This window comes from Saimiri boliviensis, chromosome 10 (assembly GCF_048565385.1).
Source record: "Saimiri boliviensis isolate mSaiBol1 chromosome 10, mSaiBol1.pri, whole genome shotgun sequence".
NCBI classification, from domain to species: domain Eukaryota; kingdom Metazoa; phylum Chordata; class Mammalia; order Primates; family Cebidae; genus Saimiri; species Saimiri boliviensis.
In genome coordinates this window covers 68,311,503-68,335,265 of record NC_133458.1, presented here as the reverse complement: position 1 = coordinate 68,335,265, position 23,763 = coordinate 68,311,503, and the positions used below count along the sequence as shown (strand labels likewise).

At 38.1% G+C, this 23,763-nt stretch overlaps 1 protein-coding gene across 6 annotated transcripts in view; it reads right to left on the bottom strand.

The window, feature by feature from the left end:
• ANKIB1 (ankyrin repeat and IBR domain containing 1) overlaps positions 1-23,763 on the bottom strand; it is a 167,452-nt gene that overhangs the window by 121,229 nt on the left and 22,460 nt on the right. For 2 of the 6 annotated variants that reach the window (XM_074379413.1, XM_074379414.1), the window contains exon 2: positions 14,922-15,007. The exons of the other annotated variants lie outside the window; for them this stretch is intronic. The gene's annotated coding sequence lies outside the window, so the exon portion shown is untranslated. The remainder of the gene's footprint in view (positions 1-14,921; positions 15,008-23,763) is intronic. 6 annotated transcript variants of the gene reach the window in all.

Below are 23,763 nucleotides of genomic sequence, written 5' to 3'. Positions count from 1 at the left end.
ATTTGTGCATCTAAACATACAAAAAGTACAGTAAAAATTCTGTATAAAAGATAAAAAATGGTACACTTATATAGGGCACTGACCATGAATGGAGCTTGCAGGTCTGGAAGTTGCTCTGGGTGATCAGTGAGTGAGCAGTGAGTGAATGTGAAGGTCTAGAACATTACCGTTCACTACTATAGACTTTATAAACACTGTACACTTGGCTGGGTATGGTGGCTAATACCTGTAATCCAAGCACTTTGGTTGGCCAAGATAGGTAGATTACTGGAATCCAGGAGTTTGAGACCAGCCTGGGTGATATGGTTAAACCTTGTTTCTACTAAAAATACAAAAATTAGCTGGGCCTGGTGGCACATGCCTCCCAGCTACTCAGGAGGTGAAGGCAGGAGGATTATTTGCACCCGGGAGGTGGAGGTTGCAGTAAGTCGAGAGTGCACCACTGTACTCCAGCCTGGGAAACAGGGTGAGATCCAGTCTCAAAATAAAATAAAATAAAATAAAATCACTGTACACTTACGCCACATTAAATTTATTTAAAAAATAAAATAATTGCACAATGATGTTACGAGGTCACTAGGCGATAGGAATTTTTTCAGTTCTATTTGTAATCTTATAAGACCACTGTGGTAGATCAAAATATTGTTATGTGGCACATGACTGTGCTAACTGAAGGGGACACAGAATTCATTAAGTACAAAACCAGGAACAAGACACAGACTTTATACTGGGAGTATGTGCAAAACACACACACCTTTGGCAGGCAGTGAAGTGGTGTTAGTCTAAAATGTTGCTAAAAATGAAGTCTGATTTAGGAGATTTGGGGCTTAACTTACCAAACTCCATATTAAGTTAAAGACCAAGACCAACGTGGCTTTACTCTGGAGAAAGTTAATAAATACCCAGTTTGCAGGAACACTTCAAGTATCAGAGGGTAGTGAAAATTACCTGAGCTGAGAAAAATCTTTTAACCAAGAAAGCAACTTCCCTATAATACAAATTCCAGAATTAAAATTCATTTTTCTGTTATTCTAATATTTTAATATGGCAGCATTCCAAATAAAATGGCTACATAAACACAAAAGTATTATCATCTGAGTAATAAAAATATCTACAGTAGTTTGGCTGTCTGAGGTTTCTCAGTAAGCAAGGAGATAATACAACATATTCTGGCTCCTCTTAGATGTCTTTTAAATGTACATAGCTTTCACAGTGTAGAAAAGGATACTGTAGTTAAAGAAGAAATAAAAATAGCTGCAAAAGCTATATTCAAAAGCCTGCTTCTTTTTGCCAAACTGGCAAATGAACACTGAAAATAGCTAGAATGAGGTCTACAAGCAGAAAACCATTGAAACTTGGAATACACCTACTGTATGAAACATTATTCTTAATTTTCTATTTCCCATGTAAACACAATTACCTATAACGATCACAGATCTCTAAATAAGCAGATTTTCAGATAACTGACAATTTTCACAGGCAGTATTCAGCTTTCATACATGTGACTTTTCAACTACTCAAAATGTTGTGTTATACTTTAACTTCTCCTTCACAACTATTCTTCAAACTTTGAATTCAGAATTTTATACAATGACTGAAAAACAAACATTTCAAGCTCTTACACGATAGTGCTATCGGCAAATAGTTTAATTGTACAGCAACTTTGGCATCTCTATTTATTCAGTGTTTGCTTTCATAATTTTTGAATATTATATTGTCCTTAATACAAAAATATAAGTGAAAATGTTAAACTGGAAGGGTTTATCTTGGAATTAGGAAGCCAAGGTTTCAAAGCTGATGTATCTGAGACAGACACAAAAATTACTCATGCTGGCTGGGCATGGTGGCTCATGCCCATAATCTCAGTACTTTGGGAGGCTGAGGTGGGTAGACTGTTTGATGAGACCAGCCTGGCCAACAGGGCGAAACGCTGTCTCTACCAAAAATACAAAAAAAAATCCAAGCATGGTGGCACATGCCTGTAGTGACAGCTACTTGGGAGGCTGAGGTTAAGAGGATCACTTGAGCCTGGGGAGCAGAGGCTGTGGTGAGCTAAGACTAAGCCACTGTACTCCAGCCTGGGTGACAGAGTGAGACCTGACTGAAAAAAAAAAAAAAAAAAAAAAAAAGAAAGAAAGAGAGAAAGAAAAAAAATTACTTATGCCCCAAAAGGTGAACTTTTAGCCTCAACTGAAGCCTCATAACTTAAATCAATCACATTTTCAATTAAAAAGATAAAAATTACACACTATGTATGAAAGTTTGGAAATTCTATAGTCAAATATTATTTTAAAAGGAAAGAATTTTTACTGTTTTTAAGCAGTGTTAAATGCTTGAAATTTTAAAAAAGTGAATTATATGTTTACATTTTGGGGAACTGATTTTTCCTGAATATATCTTTAATAATTATGTACATATAAAATTAGTACAAGTTTACATATAAGATTAAAAGACAACAATTCTCTTTCTCTAACTACAAAGAACAACTACAAGCTGCTACAGCATAAAACTGTTTATATTCACTGGAAAAGAACCCACTCTACCACCCACTGTTTCAAAGTCAGTAAGTCCTCCTAATTTCACTGTGTCCTCCACCATTAGGTACTCTTTATCACCCATTATTATTACTACAGGGGAAAATCTAGAGGTATTATTTTGTGTAAGAGTATAAAGCTATTTCACTTTTAGGAGCTCTCCTTTTTTTTTCTTCATTGTCCTGCTGAACCTAAATGAATTTATTAAGTTAAACTAAGTTTATTCAGTATTAAAATTTCAACCCCATTTGTCTGAGGACATTCTACTTTATTATGTGGAAAAGAGTTAGCACAGCAGGCTTCAGATGGCTATCCTTAGAAAAGCCTCTTGCAAGGTTGATCCACAGCTGATGTCTGGGAACTCAGATTTCAGGAGGGTTCCCATCATCCTAACTGACAGGAGTCCTTCAGAGCACCAAAATTGTTTGTGTAAATAATGTGGCATATGCTAATCACCTGCTTTTCTTCAGAAACTTTGGAATTTTGGTACGTGCTAGTCAAAATGTACCTATGTGACCAGCTGTCAATCAAAACCTTGGACATGGAGTCTCTAAAGAACATTTCTGGCAGATAACATTTTATATGCATTGTCATAATTCAGTACTGGAGAAATTACATAAATTGCATACATATTGTGTGATTCCATGGGAAGAAGACTCTTGGAAGCTTGTGCCTGGTTTCATCTGGGCTTCACTCCATGAGCCTTTACCCTTTGCCAATTTTGCTTCAAATCCTTATCCTGTAATTTTAACTTTGAACTATATGCTGAGTCCTGTGAGTTCACTAAGGGAATCACTAAACCTGGCAGTGGTCTTGAAGGCCCCTGAAAAAAAAAATGGTGTCAGAAGTGGGATTTACCAAACCATCTCGCTAAAATATGGCAAATGCATTGTCTGGGAAAAGAAAAGATGAAGAGGTAGAGTATCACAAACCTTTGATGCCTGGGCAGCTCATGATATGAAACAGTACGTGAGCTGCTTTTTATTATGAGGGATCAAAGTTGCCAGTGAAATTTGAGAATGGTAGATCCAATGCTAGGAGAGTTCACTGCTGATCCCCTGGCTGCTTTGGCAATTCTGGCTAAAGTTGGGGGTTTGGGGATACATCCAAGGTGATGTCTATTGTTTTTGCTCTTTTCCTGAGATGAGAGGAGAAAGAGCCCAAACATTACTAAAAGTGAGATTGAGTGGGCAAAAAATGTTAAAAGTTTACACTCTTTTCTCCTCCAAGTGCCAGGGATAAAGGTTAAATCAACTCCCAAGGCTAGAGTAAAGCTTTAGATAAACTCATAAGGAAAAAGTTTCTTAAGCCTAGCTGCTACTGCACCAACCCCATCACCCTTGCATTCTATCCAAAATCTACACCAATCCTCCCACCCCGCACCCCCACAGCTGTAATGTGAACCTATAAATGAGAAATTTACTGCTAGGAGTTTAAGTAAATGTATAATTATTATAAAGAAAAAGGAAATTTTCACAAAATCATTTTGTATTTTGTGGGCACTGCATCTGGATGTATGATGAAACTGATGTAAATGTTATATGGTTGTAATTTCATAAATGCTAGGATAATCGTCCCAATCAGGAAAGCTGTAAAGAAGAACTGTTAATGGGACAAAACTCCCTTGCTTTCTGCTGGTGGAGAGCAGAATGAAATGTAAACACTCTGAATATCGGAAAAGGAGTATGTCTCCATAGCTGATGATTTTTGCCTACTAGACCAACTGCAGAAAAAGGAGACAACACAAATAGGAGCAATTTCTAGATGTAGATATATATTTGGTTTTAAAAACCAGTTTTTATTTACTAATGAGTTCTTATAAAATCAGATTCTGACCCTTAGAGGGTCACAATATTTCAGCCTGATATGTGTGTGTATGTGTGTGTGTGTGTGTGTGTGTGTGTGTGTGTGTGTGTTTTGAGTGGGTCAATCTGGACTCTAAGACTGCCACGATAAAAAGGGCTTAAGTAAAAGCCTTTCTTGTCACTTGGACATGGAACACAGCTGTCTGGTGTTGCAGAGTCTCAGCTTTCTTGCTGCAAAGACTAACTGCAAGCTTTCTGAGAATGCTAAATTCACAGGTCCTAATTACCTAGGTCTGACTATTAGCTAAAACCTCATACTGTCTGATACGGGTCGTTTCAGCCTCAGCATGAGCTCTGCTGAACTAAAAGCAGGAACAGGCTCAATGAGCAGAACTCTGACTCTGGGACTGCTGCAAATTTAGGACACCCCTCTGTGGGCCCTGAACTATGAAAAACATCAATAGATGCCAGCTGGATTGTCTGGGTCACATCCAAATGCCCACAGGAAAGGACTTATTCTCTGATGGGACAGTCTAAAATTGAGCTGCTGATCGACTGTATTCCTGATTAAGTGGCTAATTGCAATTCTTAATTTGTGATTCCTGCCAAAAGCTACAAGTTGGGGCACATCAGAAGGAGTATGACCCCTTCACACCGATTCCTGACAGACTGGATTCTGGACTCCCTTTACAGAAGGGATCCCCAAGCCCTGAGCTGTAGACTGGTACCTGTCCATGGCCTGTTAGGAACCAGGCTGCACAGCAGGATGTGAGCAGCAGGCAAGAAAGCATTCCTTTCTGAGTTCTGGCTCCTGACAGATCAGTGCAACATCAGATTCTCATAGGAGCGCAAATCCCATTGTGAACTGCATACACAACAGATTTAGGCTGTGTGCTCATTATGTCTGATGATCTGAGGTGGAGCAGTTTCATCCCAACTCCATCCCCACTCTGCTGGTATGAGGAAAAACTGTCTTCCACATAACTGGCCCCTAGTACCAAAAAGGTTGGGGAACACTGCTCTAGTGGATGTCTCACTGTCTCACTACTTTTGCCTTGTGTTTGGGTTTTCTGATTCACTGCAACTTACTACAATGGACTGATAAACCTGACTCTACTTCCCTTATCTTTCTCCTGGTACACATATCTTAGTGAGACAGTTTATTAAAGGAAGCTTTCCCCAAAAAGGATTGTTTTCCTAGGCTGCTCACTAGATAACTGGTCAGGAAAAAAGAGTAGGGAAGTTAGGTAAATCCACTATGAAATTTTTGAAAATTCAGCATTTGTCCCTACCAATTCCTGAATATAATGTGTCTTTCTGGTCAAATTATATAAATACATTGCTCTAAGAAAACGCTTTTGTCCCTCTTGTGCTCAACTATTCGGGATAAAAAGTCTGGGTGAAAACGAGATAGCTGGAAAACTATAAAGTTAAGATTGCTAAACGGGACACATTTTGTAACAACAGACACAAAACAAAAACCTGGCACCTAAGGAGGCATAGAAAATGATTTGTTTTTCAGAACTGTTTTTGGAAGCATTCTTCTCTTCCTGAAGGAAAACTTCCCATGCTGCCTTTCTAAGTGTCTTTAGCACTTTGAACTCAAACTGACTGCTGAGCCTATGATTATACCTAACAGCCCTGACTACGAGACAGCAGAGGCTGGCCCAGCTTCTGCACTTTTTCCTTTTTTAAAAAAATTATTTATTTTATTATTTCTTTATTTTGAGATAGGGTCTCATTCTATAGCCCAGGCTGGGGTACAGTGGTGTAATCATAGCCCACTGAAACCCTGAACTCCTGGGCTCAAGCAATCTTCCCACTTTAGCCTCCTGAGTAGGTAGGATCACAGACACAGACACAGCTAGAAATTAGCCACCATTCCTGGCTAATTTTTTTTTTTTTTTTTTTTTGGACACAGGAGTTTCACTCTTGTTGCCCAGGCTGGAGTGCAGTGGTACGATCTCTGCTCACTGCAAGCTCCGCCTCCCAGGTTCAAGTGATTCTCCTGCCTCAGCCTCCTGAGTAGCTGGGACTACAGGCACCTGCCACCATACTGGGCTAATTTTTGTATTTTTTAGTAGAGACAGGGTTTCACCATGTTGGCCACACCGGCCTCAAACTCCTGATCCCAGGTGATCCACCTGCCTCAGCCTCCCAAAGTGCTGGGATCACAGGCATGAGCTACCATGCCCGCCCTAATTTTTTAATTTTTAGTAGAAAAGAGATCTCCCTATGTTGCCCAGGCTGGTATTGAACTCCTGCCCTCAAGGAATCCTCTGGTGCTAGCATCCCAAACTGCTGGGATTACAGGTGTGAGCCTCCACACCCAGACCCTGCACTTTCACACAGAACATTCATATATGATTGTCATCCATACATGAAAGGCATATGAACTGGTATCACGGACGAGCTAATCTGTTTGGAACTGACTGTATTTAGGCATTCTTGAAACCAAATACCAAACTAAATTAATTGAACTGGAAACCCTTAGGCAGGATACCCAATGGTGAGAATTCACAGTGGGAACTGTTTCACTAATACAGATGCTCCTTGACTTATTATATTTGAATAAAGCTACTGTCAGTCAAAACTTAAGTCAAAAATGCATTTAATAGCCCTGTAAGCCAACTATAAAGTAAAAAAACTGTAATTCAAATAATCATTAAATCAAGGACTATCTGCATATGTCCTGCTTGCAGTATCCTAACAATTGTGAAGTCTTGTTTCCAGGAGTATTGTATTAATCCATTTTCACATTGCTATAAATACCTGAGACTGGGCAGTTTATAAAGAAGAGAGGTTAAATTCGTTCAAGGTTCTGCAGGCTGTACAGGAAGCATGATGATGGCATCTGCTCTGCTTCTGGAGAGGCCTCAGGAAACTTTCAATCATGGCTTAAGGGAAAGGAGGAGCAGACACTTCACATGGTGGGAGCAGAAGCAAGAGAAAGAGCAAGGTGGGAGGTGCTACACACTTTTACACAACCATCTCACAAAAATTCACACTATCACAGCAAGGAGATGGTGCTAAACCATTCATGAGAAACTCACCCCCACGATCCAATCACCTCCCAACAGGTCCAACTTCAACATTACGGATTACAATTCAACAAGAGATTTGGTGGGGACACAAATACCAACCATATCAGGTACTATTAGTGTCCTCTGGAAATGCACTCCTTTCATGTGTACCCTGATTATCAGGGCACTGCTGAATAGCCTCAACAGCTTACATGATTCAACTTAGCCAGGTATGTGCCGTCCAAATTGATGCTTCAGGCCAAATAAAAATGAAACTAAAATGCAGAAATGGAAGGAGGAAACCACCTTGCTTTCTATGATAGACTTTTATAATCAATGAAATTTGTTTTAACTGTTCAAATTCTGGACCTCTAAAGGGCTTAGCTGTCAAGGTACCTTGGCCAAACACCAAGGGGGTGAACTGTACAGAAAAGACTTAATATATCAGGCTTGAAGACGGCTATCTTTAGAAAAGCCTGCTTGTAAGACTGGCCCATGATTGGTATCTGGAAACTTGGATTCCTCTCCAAGGGAATAAACTTTTGACCTTTTAAGATTTCCATAGTGGAGACAGGAATTTTTAAGGTTTCAGAAGTAAAGATGTAGTCAGTATAAACATAGTGTCTGTGTCTGTCACAGATGCCACTTCTACCTATTAAATTAGTAAACGAGTTTGGAAACACAAATTGAAACCATTACTCATTGCTGGTGGAGGTATAATTTGGAACAATTGTTCTGTAGAATAATTTATAGTATTTGTTCATGTTGAAGATAAATATATCTTGGGCTTAGAATCCTAATTCTACATATGTTCACCTCTATATACTACCTAATATAGGTATTTTCTGTATCTAAATGAGGTGTAATGAGATCAACTTTTAACAAGCTTAAAATATCAGTTTGCATCTATGTACTAAGTGTAGTTTTGCAAAACTTTTAACTATATATAGATGTAGATATATCACACACAAAGACATATGGCATGTATATGTATATATAAGGTTATGATATAAAATTACTTCTGTGGGTTATAATTTTGAAAAATTAATAAATATTATCCTAAGATAACTCCTATAATAGGTATACAAAGAGACATGTACACTGATGTTTATTTTGGCATTATTTAAAATAGCAGGGGTTAGGCAACCAGTAAGGGCTACTGTAGGATGAAACTGACTTGGTGGTTTCATTGTGTATCCCAACTGTCAAAATCTTTAGGTCTATTCCTTTAGGCTAAGTGGAGGAAAGAAGCTGAGGGAGGTCTTGCCATTTAGTTTGTGCACTTCTACTTAATCCCATTAGAGCTGGGTGCAACACCCCCAGCTCTATGTTCCTGTCCTTCCGGCACACTTTTCCGAGGTTAATACACTTCCTGTCTTCTTCCTGCCATTTGGGGTTGAATTAATTTTTATTGTGTAGGACCACCCCTCACATTTTGCAATGTTAATCATCCTTGACCTCTGCCAATTAAATATCTGCAGCATTTTCCGGACATTGTTACAATTTTTTAAAAGCGCAAGTATTTTCAGATACTCTCCTGAGCTGGTGATGGGCAGCACTACCCAACTCATGGGAAGAAATCATTAAAACAATTGGGAACATTACTTTTTAAACATCTGCTCATTTGATTCAAAGTAGACTTACATCAGTAATATCTAAGTACAGAGATGTCTATGTCTTATAAACCCGAGTGATCATGTAAAACTGAAAACTTAGTTAACATGCTCCTGAAATCCCATTAAATGATAATAAATTAAGAAAAAAGGATAAATCTACAAGGTCAAAAAGAACAAGAGGAAACAATAGCAGATGAAAAATTTCAAAAAAGCTTTGAAAGCTGGAAAACAAATACACAAAAGGCAACTAGTTTAGCAAAGCTAAATGAAGTAAACAAAGGTCAAACCTAATTCTATAACCTTAAAAAAAGCCTACTTTGTGTTAAATAATACCAAAAAATCATAGGAATTGGTGGTATAGGTAGCTTTGAAGTATGGTAATTGGCAAAAAAACAGCAGAGACTAAAAAAATCTTTTCTTTTCTTTTTTTTTTTTTTTGAGACAGGGTCTCATTCTATTGCACAGGCTGGAGTGCAGAGGTGCCATCACAGCTCACTGTAGCCTTCATCTCCTGGGCTTGGGCTATTCCCCTGCCTCTCGGCCTACCATGTAGATAATTTTTTTGATTTGTTTGTAGTGACAGGGTTTTGCAGCCTGGGCAACATGATCAAACTCCTGGTGTCAAGTGATCTTCCTGCCTTGACCTCCCAAAGTTCAGGCATGAGGCACCACACTTGGCCAAAAAATCTTATAAGCAGGTAAGATTGACCAGATTCTCTGCCCTAGCTCATGCAGCTGAGCTAATGCTCCTGTCCTGATCTACTGCTTTTTTTTTTTTTAAGGAGACACAAAATTACTAGATTTACAAAAATACATATGATAAATGTACATGACAAACATCCTTATGCATCTAAAATGCAATTTCCGTACTTAAAACCCTTCAATAAGGATTAATTTTTTTTAAGGCACACTCATATAACTTACTACAATAGAATTTACAATCTTAGATTCCTTATTACACTCTAATTTTGACCTAAGAATAAACTTTCTTTTATTACTGATATTTTGCACAAATTTCCTCTAAAGTTAGCCTAGGTTCCTTAAAGTTAGGTGTTACATCTTTACTCTTGTTTTTGTTTTTTCAAATCTGCAGTGCCTAGTAGTGTTTTGTATATTATCAACACAAACTTTAAAAATTGTTTGTAGGTACTCAAACTTTAGAAATAAATAATAATACCAGTCATTCAGGGAGGGAGTAAAATAAATTCTCGATTGGAAACAGAAAAGTTTAACTATTAAAAAGCTGTCTGAGGCCACGGGTGATGGCTCACACCTGTAATCCCAACACTTTTGGGAGGCCGAGGTGGAAGGATGCCTTGAGCCCAAGAGTTCAAGACCAGCCTGGGCAACATAGTGGGATTTCATCTCCACAAAAAATAAAAAAATTAGACAGCCATGGTGGCACACACCTGTAGTCCCTGCTACTCAGCAGGCTGAGGTGGGACGATTGCTTGAGCCCAGAAGATAAAGACTGCAGTGAGCTTTGATCACGTCACTGCACTCCAGCCTTAGTGACAGAATCCCTGTCTTCAAAAAAAAAAAAAAAAAAAAAAGAAGAGAAAAAAAGAAAGCTGTCTGAAACATTAACCACTGTTAAGTAGTGAATCTTTAAGGCAGTCATTTCCCAAGTACTACAAATCTCTACTCCTACTGTATTAGATCTGGCCTGCCATCCTCTCCTGCCTAGCAGACTATATTGATCCATCTTCTTTCATCTGTTTTCCCTTCTATAATCTTCCACCTGTTTTCCCTATATTTACTTCATCTTTATCAGTGATTATAGTAGTTACTGCTGTAACAATGATTCTCATTATTCAGGCAAGGCAATCTTGGTCATGAAGCACAGAGGGACTCTACTGGGTGATCTAGTAGAGGTTTCTGGATCATAAAATGAAACTGAGAGAAAGAAATCATTTCTTCTGTTTCTGAATGTTGTCTAGAGACAGAAAGGACAAAGCTGAAAGTGGAAGACAAGAATATGCAAAGAATCCTAATTCTTTGTAACGTCATTGAATCACTAAATTAACCAATCCTTGAACCATTCTGAGTTCACCTGAATAAAAGATGATAAATCATTCTGTTTATGTCATTTTGTGTGACAAAATAAATTTATCATTGTACATGCTCAAATAAGTTTTTCTATTTCTTGCATTTGAAGGCATTCTAACTAACACATAAATTTTCTTTCTTACATAACTTTGACTTCCCTGGAATTGATAATGGTTATCTTTTTTGCACCTACAGGGGCCACCATCATATATATAGTCCATTGTTGACCAAAATGTTATGTGGCAAATGTTGTACTTATAAAGAGTACTATATAAATCCAATAACACTGTATTTTCACTATACTTTTTCTATGTTTGATATATTTCAATACATAAACAACATTTCGTTACAATAAAACTGCCTACAGCATTCAGTACAATAACATGCTATACAGGTTTATAGCTTAGGAGCAATAGGCTTTTCCATACAACCTGGGTTTATAGTAGGCTAAACCAACTAGGTTGGTATAAGTATACTTCATGATGTTCACATGAAAAAATCATCTAAAGATGTATTTCTTAAAATGTATCCCCATTTTTAAGTGACACACTACTGTATTATTTTTTCCAAAATGTTCCATCATATTCATCATTATCCACATTATTTTCCATATGCAAAATGATCTATCATAATCCCTACTGTATTCCCTACACCGAGATCCACTCCTGCATCAATCCTGGCCAGATACTCTATGGGCCTGCTGTACCACTGTCATCCTAGGGCTTTTCATTCTGGTTCTGCTGTAGAGTCTTAGTCTAAATCTTCCTCCTTTTGAACTATGCCCTCATTTTCATAAAGCACATATTCTAATAGCTTACTGAGAAAAAGAAACAATTACGGGTAAATTTTTTGTCCTTTTCTTCTACTCGCTCCTCCAAGGTTGCTGACAATTTTGAAGTAATTACTTTACCATCATCTAGCTTACAGTATTACTGCTAGGTGTCTTAATTCCCAATACATTTAATGTCACTTGTTTTGTTCTCTGTGGAATTTTTAGGATCTTCTCTTTATCTCTGCATGGATCTCTATAGTTACAAAATTTCTCTGATATACCTTGGAGTGGTTCTGTTTTTTAATTGTGGCAAAATACACATAACATAAATTTTACTATTTTAATCATTTTTAGGCATACAATTCAGTGGCATTAAGTAAATCCACATTATTGTGTAACCATCACCACCACTCAAGTCCAAAATTTTTTCATTTTCTAAAGTTGAAAGCCCATACCCATTAAACACTAACTCTTCATTTCCCCTTACCTTAGTAACTATCATTCCATTTCCTATCTCCAAGAAATCATGTGGTTCTTTTTAAAATTCACTTTTCTACTACAGAGATCCATCTCCTTCATTCAGTCCTAGGATAAATTCTTTGATCCTTCCTGCCTGTCCATTGCATTTCCCTGCTCTACCTTTTTGGGACTTCAACATTTGGATGATGGACCTCCCAGGCAGATCCTTTAATTTTCCAATCTTTGTCTCATCTTTAATCTCTTTACCTTTTGTTCTACTTTAAGAGAAATCTCCCTAACTTTATGTTCATATAAAGTTTCTTAACTTTATTTTCCAACTATTCTACTGAATCTAGATTCCTGCTCTCATATTTTAATTTCTATAGCTCTTTACTGTTATCTTGTTGCTCCTTTTCCTATAATATCCCATGGACATATGCAGCATGGACATAATGTCTCATCACTACAAAGGCAGTAATATTTTTCTTCTTTTCTTTTTTGAGACAAGAGTCTTACTCTGTTGGCTAGGCTGGAGTACAATGGCTCAATCTCGGCTCACTGCAAACTCTGCCTCCCGGTTCAAGTGATTCTCCTGCCTCAGCCTCCTGAGTAGCTAGGATTACAGGTGTCCGCCACCACAGCTGGCTAATTTTTGTATTTTTAGTAGAGATGGAATTTCTCCAAGTTGGTCAGGCTGGTCTTGAACTCCTGACATCATGATCTGCCTGCCTCAAGCCTCTCAAAGCATTGGGATTACAGGCATGAGCCACTGTGCCAGGCCAATAAATATTCTTTTAAAAAAGTTTTCCATGCTCAACATACTTAGAAGTGTCAAATCTCCCCATTATAGACTTGCAATTACAATCAAACTCCTGGCAAGACTTTTTATAGATACAGCTGATTCCAAAATTTGCATGGAAAGGCAAAGGAATTAGAATAACTAAAAAAATTTAAAAAGAAGAATAAGGTTGAAAGAAACACACTAATTATTCTAAGTCTTACTCTAAAGCACAACAATTAAGACAGTATCATATTGGCAGAGGGATAGACACAAACGCATGCAACAGAAAATAATTCAGAAAGAGGTATATACAAATATGGTCAACTCATTTTTGACAACGGTGCAAAACAAACTCTAAGGAGAAAGGGTAGTTTTTTTCAACAAATGTTGTTGGAAATACCAGACATACACGTGGAAAAACAAAACAAAAAAAGAACCATGGCCTAAGATACCAGGACAACTTATACAAAAATTAACTAAAAATTGATCATAGACTGAAAAGTAAGACTTGAAACTATAAAAGTTTTAGAAGAAAAAACACAGGAGAAAATCTTCATAACCCGGGATTAGGGAGAGTTCTTAACATAACAACAAAAGCATTATCTATAAAAGAAAAAAATTGATAAACTGCACTTTATCAAAATTTAAAACTTGTGATCTGCAAAAGAGACTGTTATTAAGAGAATGAAAAGGTAAACTAAAGACTGGGAGAAAATATTTGCAAATCACACATCCAACAACAAAAAAATGCTACAACTTGGATGAATCTCAACATTGTTATGCTGAATGCATGAAACCAGGTCTCAATACTATATGATTGAGACTAAATACTATATGATTCTATTGATATGACATTCTCAGAAAGACAAAACTATAGCGTTGGAAAACAGATCAGTGGTTGCTAAAGGCTAGCGGGGTGAGAGAGGGTATGACTTGACTACACAGGGATAGGACTAGGGAGTTCTCTTGGAGTGACAGAACTGTCTGAATCCTGATTACCATGGTGGTTATACCAATCTATACACGTTAAAATTCATAGAATTGTATATCCACATATGTCCATTTTACTGTATGAGAATTTAAAAGTACTGTATGAGAAGAAAAAAGTTTTCTTCTACTATCTGAATTACTGAAAATCATCCAGGTGTCCCATACTCCAACTTATTTATTTGTCTCAGTGTCTCTCTCTGTGGCTCATGCTTGTAATCCCAGCACTTTGGGAGGCTGAGGCAGGAGGATTGCTTAAGCCCAGGAGATAAAGACCAGCCTAGGCAGCATAGTGAGACCCTGTCTCTACAGAAAATTAAAAAATTAGCCAGGCATGGTGGCATGAGCCAATACTCCCAGCTACTTGGGTGAGTGAGGTGGGAGGATCACTTGAGCCTAGGAGGTTGAGGCTGTAGTGAGCCATGATGACCACTGCACTCCAGCTTGGGTGACATAGTCAACCCTGATTTTAAAAAAATATTTTTTTTGAGGGAGAGATCCAAGATGGCTGATCACTAGCAGCTAGGGATTGTAGCTCCCAGTGAAAACGCAAAGAATGAGAGGACGCCACACCTTCACATGAATTCTTACTGCTCACGCACCAGGAGATTCCCAGCGGAGGAGCCCCACGGGTCGCCAGCGCGACTCTTGTAACCGGCAAGGCGGTTTTGCCAGCACCTCAGAGCGTTGGTTCTTGGTGCAGAGTCAGAAAAGCACCATCAACCTTAACGCCGCTGATTTAGTCTGCACAGTGGGTTGCTCAGATTTCGGCGCTGAGAATCAATAAGTTGGATGTCCACTCAGAAACCCAATTACAAAGATGGTAATTATAAAGACCACAGATGGATAAATCTACAACGAAGGGAAGAAAACAGTCAAAAAAGGCTGAGAATACCCAAGATCAGAACGCCTCCTCCTCAGCAGGGGATCCCAGTTCCTCATCAGCAACGAAACAAGGCTTGATGGAGAATGAGTGTGTTCCTGTAATTACAGAAGCAGGCTTCAAAATGTGGATAATAAGAAACTTCTATGAATTAAAAGAACTTGTTCTAACACAATCTAAAGAAACTAAGAACTTTGAAAAAAGGTTTGATGAAATGTCAACAAGAATACACAATTTAGAGAGGAAAACAAGTGAATTGATGGAGCTGAAAAACACAATACGAGAACTACGTGAAGTATGCACAAGTTTTAACAGCTGAATTGATCAAGCAGAAGAAAGGATATCAGAGGTCAAAGACCAACTCAATGAAATAAAACTAGAAGACAAGATTAGAGAAAAAAGGATAAAAAGGAACGAGCAAAGTCTCCAAGAAATATGGGACTATGTGAAAAGACCTAATCTACGCTTGATAGGTGTACCTGAATGTGATGAAGAGAATGAATCCAAGCTGGAAAATACACTTCAGGATATTATTCAGCAAAATTTTCCCAACTTAGTAAGGCAGGATAATATTCAACTCCAGGTAATACAAAGAACACCACAAAGATATTCCTCAAGAAGAGCAACCCCAAGGCACATCATCGTCAGATTCACCAGGGTTGAAATAAAGGAGAAAATACTAAGGGCAGCCAGAGAGAAAGGTCAGGTTACCCACAAAGGGAAGCCTATCAGACTTACAGCAGATCTCTCAGCAGAAACCCTACAAGCCAGAAGAGAGTGGGGACCAATATTCAACATCCTTAAAGAAAAGAACTTTCAACCAAGAATTTCACATCCAGCCAAACTAAGCTTCATAAGTGAAGGAAAAATAAAGTTTTTTGTGAACAAGCAAGCACTCAGAGAATTCATCACCACCAGGCCTGCTTTACAAGAGCTTCTTCTGAAAGAACCACTACACATAGAAAGGAACAAACAGTATCAGCCTTTCTAAAAAATACCAAAAAGTAAAGAACATCAATATAATGAAGAATTTACATCAACTAACGGGCAAATTAGCCAGCTAATATTAAATGGCAGTATTAAACTCACATATATCATTATTAATTCTAAATTTAAATTGACTAAATTCCCCAATTCAAAGACAGACAGGCAATTTGGACAAAAAACTAAAACCCATCGGTATGCTGCATCCAGACCCATCTCACGTTCAAGGATACACAAAGACTCAAAAAAAGGGATGCAGAAAGATTTACCAACCAAACAGAGAGCTAAAATAAATAAATAAAAAGCAGAAGTTACAATTTTTGCCTCTGATAAAATAGTCTTTAAAGCAACAAGGATCAAAAGAAGCAAAGAAGGATATTATATAACAATAAAAGGGGCCGGGCACGGTGGCTCAAGCCTGTAATCCCAGCACTTTGGGAGGCCGAGGCGGGTGGATCACGAGGTCAAGAGATCGAGACCAGCCTGGTCAACATGGTGAAACCCCGTCTCTACTAAAAATACAAAAAATTAGCTGGGCATGGTGGCGTGTGCCTGTAATCCCAGCTACTCAGGAGGCTGAGGCAGGAGAATTGCCTGAACCCAGGAGGCGGAGGTTGCGGTGAGCCGAGATCGTGCCATTGCACTCCAGCCTGGGTTAACAAGAGCGAAACTCCGTCAAAAAAAAAAAAAAACAATAAAAGAATCAACGCAACAACAAGAAGAGTTAAAGATCCTAAATATCTATGCACCCAATACAGGAATACCCAGACATACAAGACTTATAAAGAGACTTAGACTCCCATACAATAGTGGGAAACTTCAACATTAATATTAGACAGATCAATGCGACAGAAAATTAATAACGATATCCAGGACTTGAACTCAGATCTGGAACAAGTAAACGTAATTAATATTTATAGAACTTTCCACTTTACACAAAATATACACTCTTATCAGTACCACATCATATCAACTTAGAAGTTTAAACGAAATGTTGGTTGGCTCCTTGTTTTTTATTCTCTTCCCTCATTTTCTTTCATGTCTCCATTATTAAGGACAATTATATATAGGCATACCCATATTTATATTGCATTCTAGCCCGGGCAACAAAGCAATACCCCCATTCTCTCTCCCTCTTCCTCTTTCTCTTTCTTCTTCTTCTTTATTCTTTTTCGTATTATTCTTTTTTTCTTTCTAAAAAAAAAAAAAAAAACACCCCCAGGACCAGACAGATTCACAGACCAATTCTACCACAGGTACAAAGAGGAGCCTGTACCATTCATTCTGAAACTATTCCAAACAACTGAAAAGGAGAGACTTCTTTCTAACTCATTCTATGAGGCCAACATCATCCTGATACAAATACATGGCAGACAGACAAAAAATACAAAAAAATAATAATAATAATAATAAATAAAAATTTTTTTTAAAGACCAGAAACTGTATTACAGATAGTTAGTCAATAAGAGATAGTTGAATACTTTCAGTTATGAGAAAGAAAGAAGATACAATGCCAAGGTGGCCAAAATATTTTAGGTGATAGCTGCTAACCCCTTGGAAGGTATCAATGAATCAAGTTACTTTAGGCTTACATAAAATAAAGTCAGAATAATTCTAGTCTATACTAGAGCAACAGGGCCCTATAAAATGTCTGTTAACAGTAAAATGGTTTTCCTTACAGGGCTTTCCCAAAATTTCACATATTTACATATTCTTCATAAATTAAGATGCTGTTACTGAGTAATCATTATGTGAATGAAAGCATAACACAAAGAAACTTTTCCAGTGGGTCTACTTCACTTCTCTTACTGAAAGAACAAATCACAAGACAATATAAAGATATTTATTTTTCTATCAGGTTCTACTTGCTTTTTCTAATTTAAGTGAAAGATTATTTCTGAATCATAGGCTTACTGGGTAATAGTCAAACTCTTAGATTGCTGAATAACTATAGCCCTCACTTAAGGAAACTGGTTTAGAATCAGGGAATATTTTATTATTTTCCTGTCCCTCAATGCTAGCCCACTGATTCAATCTAAGAAACAGGGTAAGATATGCTATTACAAAGGAGATTTCAGAGGAAAGTGCCTATACTATAGGCAATGCATAATACTATCAATTGTATTATAAGATGAACGATACAATTTCTAATGTTCTTCCTGTTTAAAGTCAAACATTAAAGAAGAGTCTGGAAAACACTGTGGCCTACTGCCACATTTGCAAAAGTATCTTCTTGTGATAAATAATTTATACTTTAGAGTAATGCTTTCCCCAAACACTCTACCACAAGCTGTTCTAAAAACGAAGAGTATTTCTCCCTCAAATCTCTTAAAACTTACTAAACAAAAGCTTAATGTAAGGCACTTTAGATAAGATGCAAGTTGAAAGGAAATACCTGGTCCACTGTGGTAGTGTTACTATTAAGTAAAAGGACACCATTTAAGACAGGCCAAGTGCAGTGGCTCAGGGTTGTAACCTCAGCACTTTGAGAGGTTGAGGTGAGAGGATCGCTTGGGTCCAGGAGTTCGAAACCAGCCTAGGCAACATGCTGAAACTCAGTCTCTACTAAAAATACAAAAATTGGCCAGGTGTGGTGGTTCATCCCTCTAATCTCAGCTAATGAAAGGCTAAGGTGGGAGGATCGCTTCAACCCAGAACCCAGAGGTTGCAGTGAGCCAAGACTGCACCACTACATTCCAGCTTGTGTGACAGAGCGAGGCCCTGTCCCTTCTCCCCGGAAAAAGAGTAAAGACAAATTCTAAAAGAAGATAAAGCCTTTTATAACATGATTGCTTCAGTTTTTAATTCACTGATTTTGCAAAAATACAATCATATGCCTTTAAAGATCAAGGGGCCACAAATGCTTTCTTCCGTTATATTCCAATTTTATCTACCTGACAATGGTTCCATACCTTCGCTATTAAGAACAATCCAATTTTTCTGGAGAAACCCCCTTTTACCACAGTCAAGACATAGTTTAGTAGAGCTGCACTCCAGGTACAAAGTAACTCAGTGGAGAAAGAATAGGGTTTTCAACAAATGGTATCGAAACAACTAAATATTCATGTGCAAAGAAAGCCTTTCCTTCTTGACGTATCTTCTCAGGACCCACCTTTATCTCAAAAACAAAACAGAAGTATACAGAAAGAATTTTTTCCTCTCCTCATGGTCAAGTTTAAAACCCAATCTGTACTTGAACGTGTTTTTCTCTTTTATTTGTTACAATGAAAGTACACACCTGTAGAAGCAAAGGCATATGTTCTATTTATGCAATAGATCCCTTCCTTTTCAAAAACCTTTCCTTCCTTTCCAAAAATTATGTTATTTCATTTGTCTTAATCCATTCCTAAACCACCGTTTCCCTAAAATCTAGAGAATGATAATCACCCATCTAGATCATCCATCAACATGCAAACATGTTCTGTTATTTTCTATCATTAAAAAATCTCCTAGCTTAAAGGATAGTCTTCTCAATAGATGCATGGTCACTTGCATATCCATATGAAAAAATTAATCTTGAACCCTATCCAAAACCCCACACCAGATGAACTGCATACATATATGTGAAAGGTAAAACAATAATGCTTTCAGAAGAAAATATGAAGGAACACCTTCATCACCGTAGCATAAACAAAGATATACAAGACAAATAGAAATCTCTATGGAGGCCGGGCGCGGTGGCTCAAGCCTGTAATCCCAGCACTTTGGGAGGCCGAGGCGAGTGGATCACGAGGTCGAGAGATCGAGACCATCCTGGTCAACATGGTGAAACCCCATCTCTACTAAAAATACAAAAAACTAGCTGGGCACGGTGGCGCGTGCCTGTAATCCCAGCTACTCAGGAGGCTGAGGCAGGAGAATTGCCTGAACCCAGGAGGCGGAGGTTGCGGTGAGCTGAGATCGAGCCATTGCACTCCAGCCTGGGTAACAAGAGCGAAACTCCGTCTCAAAAAAAAAAAAGAAAAGACACAGATTAGCATATACTATATGATTCAACTTATGCGAAGAACAACCACAATGACAAAACTGTGTTGTTGAAGTCATGATAATAGTTACTTTTGGGAGGCATAATTTTCACTGGATGGATGAGGGAAGGCTTCTCTGGTACTGATTATATTCTAGATCTGGATCTGGATGCTAATTACATAGCTGTATTCACTTTGTGATTCTTTATTGAGCTGTATTCTTGATTTCTGTGTTTTTATGTATGTATGTATATTCAATAAAAAGTTCTCACATTCTAAAAAATATAAATGAAACAAAAACTCCACAAACATCCCACACAGTATCTACTATACCTTAACTCTGTCCTACTTAACAGTGAATCTTTTCAAAAGAGTTATTTACAAACCTGTTCCATTCATCATTTCCCATTTGCTCTTCAACTCACTGCAATTTGGCTTCTATTCTCACCACTCCCTGACTGTTTACCAATAGCAATATTCCATGTGTGCCAACTGTAAACTTATTGCCTCTCAACTCAAAATTCATTCTCCATTACCTGCTGTGCTTTAATGAAAGTGGGCACTGGAAACTACTTTCTTTTGCTGGCTGTAGCTGTATATGGGAGGGACACTACAGGAGAAAGGATTCTTTTCCTGGTTTTGCTCTATTCTTCCAGTAGGCTTCAGTAGTGTGTGGATGCTAACTGTGAATGGTACCTTCCTGTTGGCAACTTATCTTGGGATCCTGCAAGATGGCTTCTAAGTACATATCATCCCCATGAGTAGAGTCCCAGACAGGTCTACAGTTTCTTCCCCAGCACCCTAGAAGATAGCTTTCCAGGCAGTACACAGTGGCCCCAGTGAGTTCTGTTGGTGGAGCACCTCCCACGGGCTGTTTTCCCTGGCCCCTCAAAGGAGGGTTTTCTATAGGTGAGTTCTTGAGTGCAGCACCCCAGAGAACTTCTCTGCCATCCCAACGGCCACAGCTATCCCCTCTCTAATGACCTTTGAATCTCAGTTCAGGGATGGTAGAGGGGGCCTCTTTCAGATTTGTTCCTTTCTTGGGTGCTCTGCCTCAGGCCTAGTGGTAATGAGATTTCTTGGGTGCTCTGCCTCAGGCCTAGTGGTATTCTGAGAGATATATATATATATATATATATATATATATATATATATATATACACACACACACACACGCGCACACACACACACACACACACATACATATGTTCTTTAGAGTTCTCTTTCCCCCTCAGTAGGTAATCTCCTGTTAGAGTAAATAATTCTTTACATTAAACCTTCCCTTTTCACACTACTTTGTGGTTTCTATCACTTAACTGGACACTGACCATATCACAAAATCCAATATATTTTCTCCTACTCTCACCCTACCTGAAATCGTAGCAGTCTTCTGAATAAATGTTCTCTTTTCCTCCTTTCTGAAATACTTCCCTGTTTCAGCTACCAAGACACCAGGACCTCCTTTCTTTCCTCCAACCTCACTGGATACCTGCTTCTCAGATTTCTGATGGAATTTATCTGGTGTCTAAATGTTAGAGGTCCTCTGAGCTTGCTCCTAAGCCCCACACCTACTTCTTCAACCACATTTTTCCCTAGTTGATCTCATTCTGTTTTAGGAGTTTAAATACCACAGATACTTACTAACGTATACTGATGATTCCTAACTTCTGAACTACTGACTTCTGTTCTGATATCCAGACTCCTATATCAGTGCCTATTTGACACTTTGTACTGGAGGTGTAATTGATTACCTCAATTCTTTTGATCCTTTCTACCAACTTGTTCTTCCTCCAATCTTACATATCTCATACATGACACTGTCACCTGCTCCCTCAGGCCAATAACAGAAAAGTAAACCTTGAGTCCTTTCTTCCCCTCATACTACACATTCAATCCCTCAGTAAGCTTTGTCAGGTCCAGTCTGAAAATATAAATATGACCAAACCTTGCCATCTCTTGGATAATCTCAGCTCCGGTCACCTTTACCTCTTAGCTCAACAACTGCAACAGCCTCATTCATTTGTCCGTTTCTACTTTTGCCCTCTCATCACTACAATCTATTTTCCACACAGCAGCCAGAGAATAGTTATGTTTTGCTTTACAGCAAATTCAATGGCTTGAAGCTGCATCAGAATAGTATTCAAATTCCTCCCACGTCGTGCTTAGTATGCTCCAGCTACACTGGCCCCTTTTCTGCTCCCTGAATATATCAACTCTTTTTCCTTTCCTTTTTTTTTTTTAACCCTTAGGGTTTTTGCATATGCACTTCCTTCTGCCTGAAATATTCTTATTACTCTTTCCTCAATTGTTAGACTTTAACATCTTCTCATCCTTCCAGCTTGTCTTAAATATCATGTCTTCCACTGCGGGTGATGGCTTATCTGTAATTCCAGTGCTTTGGGAGATGGGAGGATTGCTTGAGGCCAGGAGTTAAAGATAAGCCTGAGCAACACAGCAAAACTCCATCTCTACAAAATGTGAAAAAATTAGCCAGTTATGGTGGTGCACACATGTGGTCCTAGCAACTTGGGAAGCAGGAAGACAGGAAGATTACTTCAGTTCAGGATTCTGACGTTACAGTGAGCTATGATAGCGTCACTGCACTCTATCCTGGGCAGCAGAGCAAGACTGTCTCTAAAATAATTTTAAAAAATCATGTATTCAGAGATACTTTCTTTGAATACTCTATCTATTGGTCTTTAATCCTGTTATGACATTATTCACTGTCACTGAATCTATGTATCCCTTCAAATCATTTGCTACAAATTTGATTTATTTCTATGTTTAGTGTTTGTCTATCCCACTAGATTATAAGTTTCCTAAGGGCAGAGACCATGATTGTTTTATTCAATGGTGTAACACTAACACCTAGCATTTTGGCACATTAAAAAACTTAATAGGTATTTATTGATGAATAAGGCCGGGCACAGTGGTTCATGCCTGTAATTCTAGCACTTTGGGAGGCCAAGGTAGGCACATCACTTGAGGCCAGGAGTTTGAAACCAGCCTGGCCAACGTGGAGAAACTTCTTCTCTTAAAAAAAAAAAAAAAAAAAAAAAAAAAATTAGCCAGGTGTGGTGGCATTGTACCTATAGTCCCAGCTACTCAGGAGGCTGAGGCACAAGAATTGCTTGAACCCGGGAGGTAGAGGTGGCAGCGAGCTATGAATGCACCACTGTACTCCAGCCTGGGTGACAGGGCATGACTCTCTCTCCAAAAAAAAAAAAAAAAAAAAAAAAAAAAAAAAATCATTGACGAATGAAAGATTGATTCCTGAAAATACTTTCCTCCTCCTCTGAATTGTTACTATGGTTAGCATTAATTTACTTCATATCCACAATGTCATTGCCTCTTCCCCCATAATTATCAAATTTCTTATTTTTTAAACATATAACTTAGGTTTTCCCTCTGCCACAATCCCTTTACCTCCTTTTCTCTCCCAGTAAAACGAAAAACAAAAACCACTATCCTGAAGTTCGTTTCTTAAAAATGCAAAATAATCTAGGTGTTCATCACTAGGATAGAGAGAATAAGTGGTGGTTAATCATAAATTGGAACACTATGCAATAGATACAACACATTTTTTAAAAGTTACATGTTCACTGTCTTAAGGAATATTTTACTTGTCCAGTCAAATTGTAAACTTCTGGGCAATGGTTTTATACTTCTTTATATTTCCCAAAGATAATACTGTCCATATTTTCCAAATCCCAAATTAGGACACATAATTAACAGAGAGGCCAAATATATTAAATAATACTTGAAATCATATTTGTCCTGAATACTGTGAGAAGTGTGTTCATTATACCCATAAGCAACAGAGTAATCCTGAACATAAGTAATCTATATCTATACTCCTATGTAGGTATGTATTTTGGTGACAATTATAGTAACTATCAGCCAGA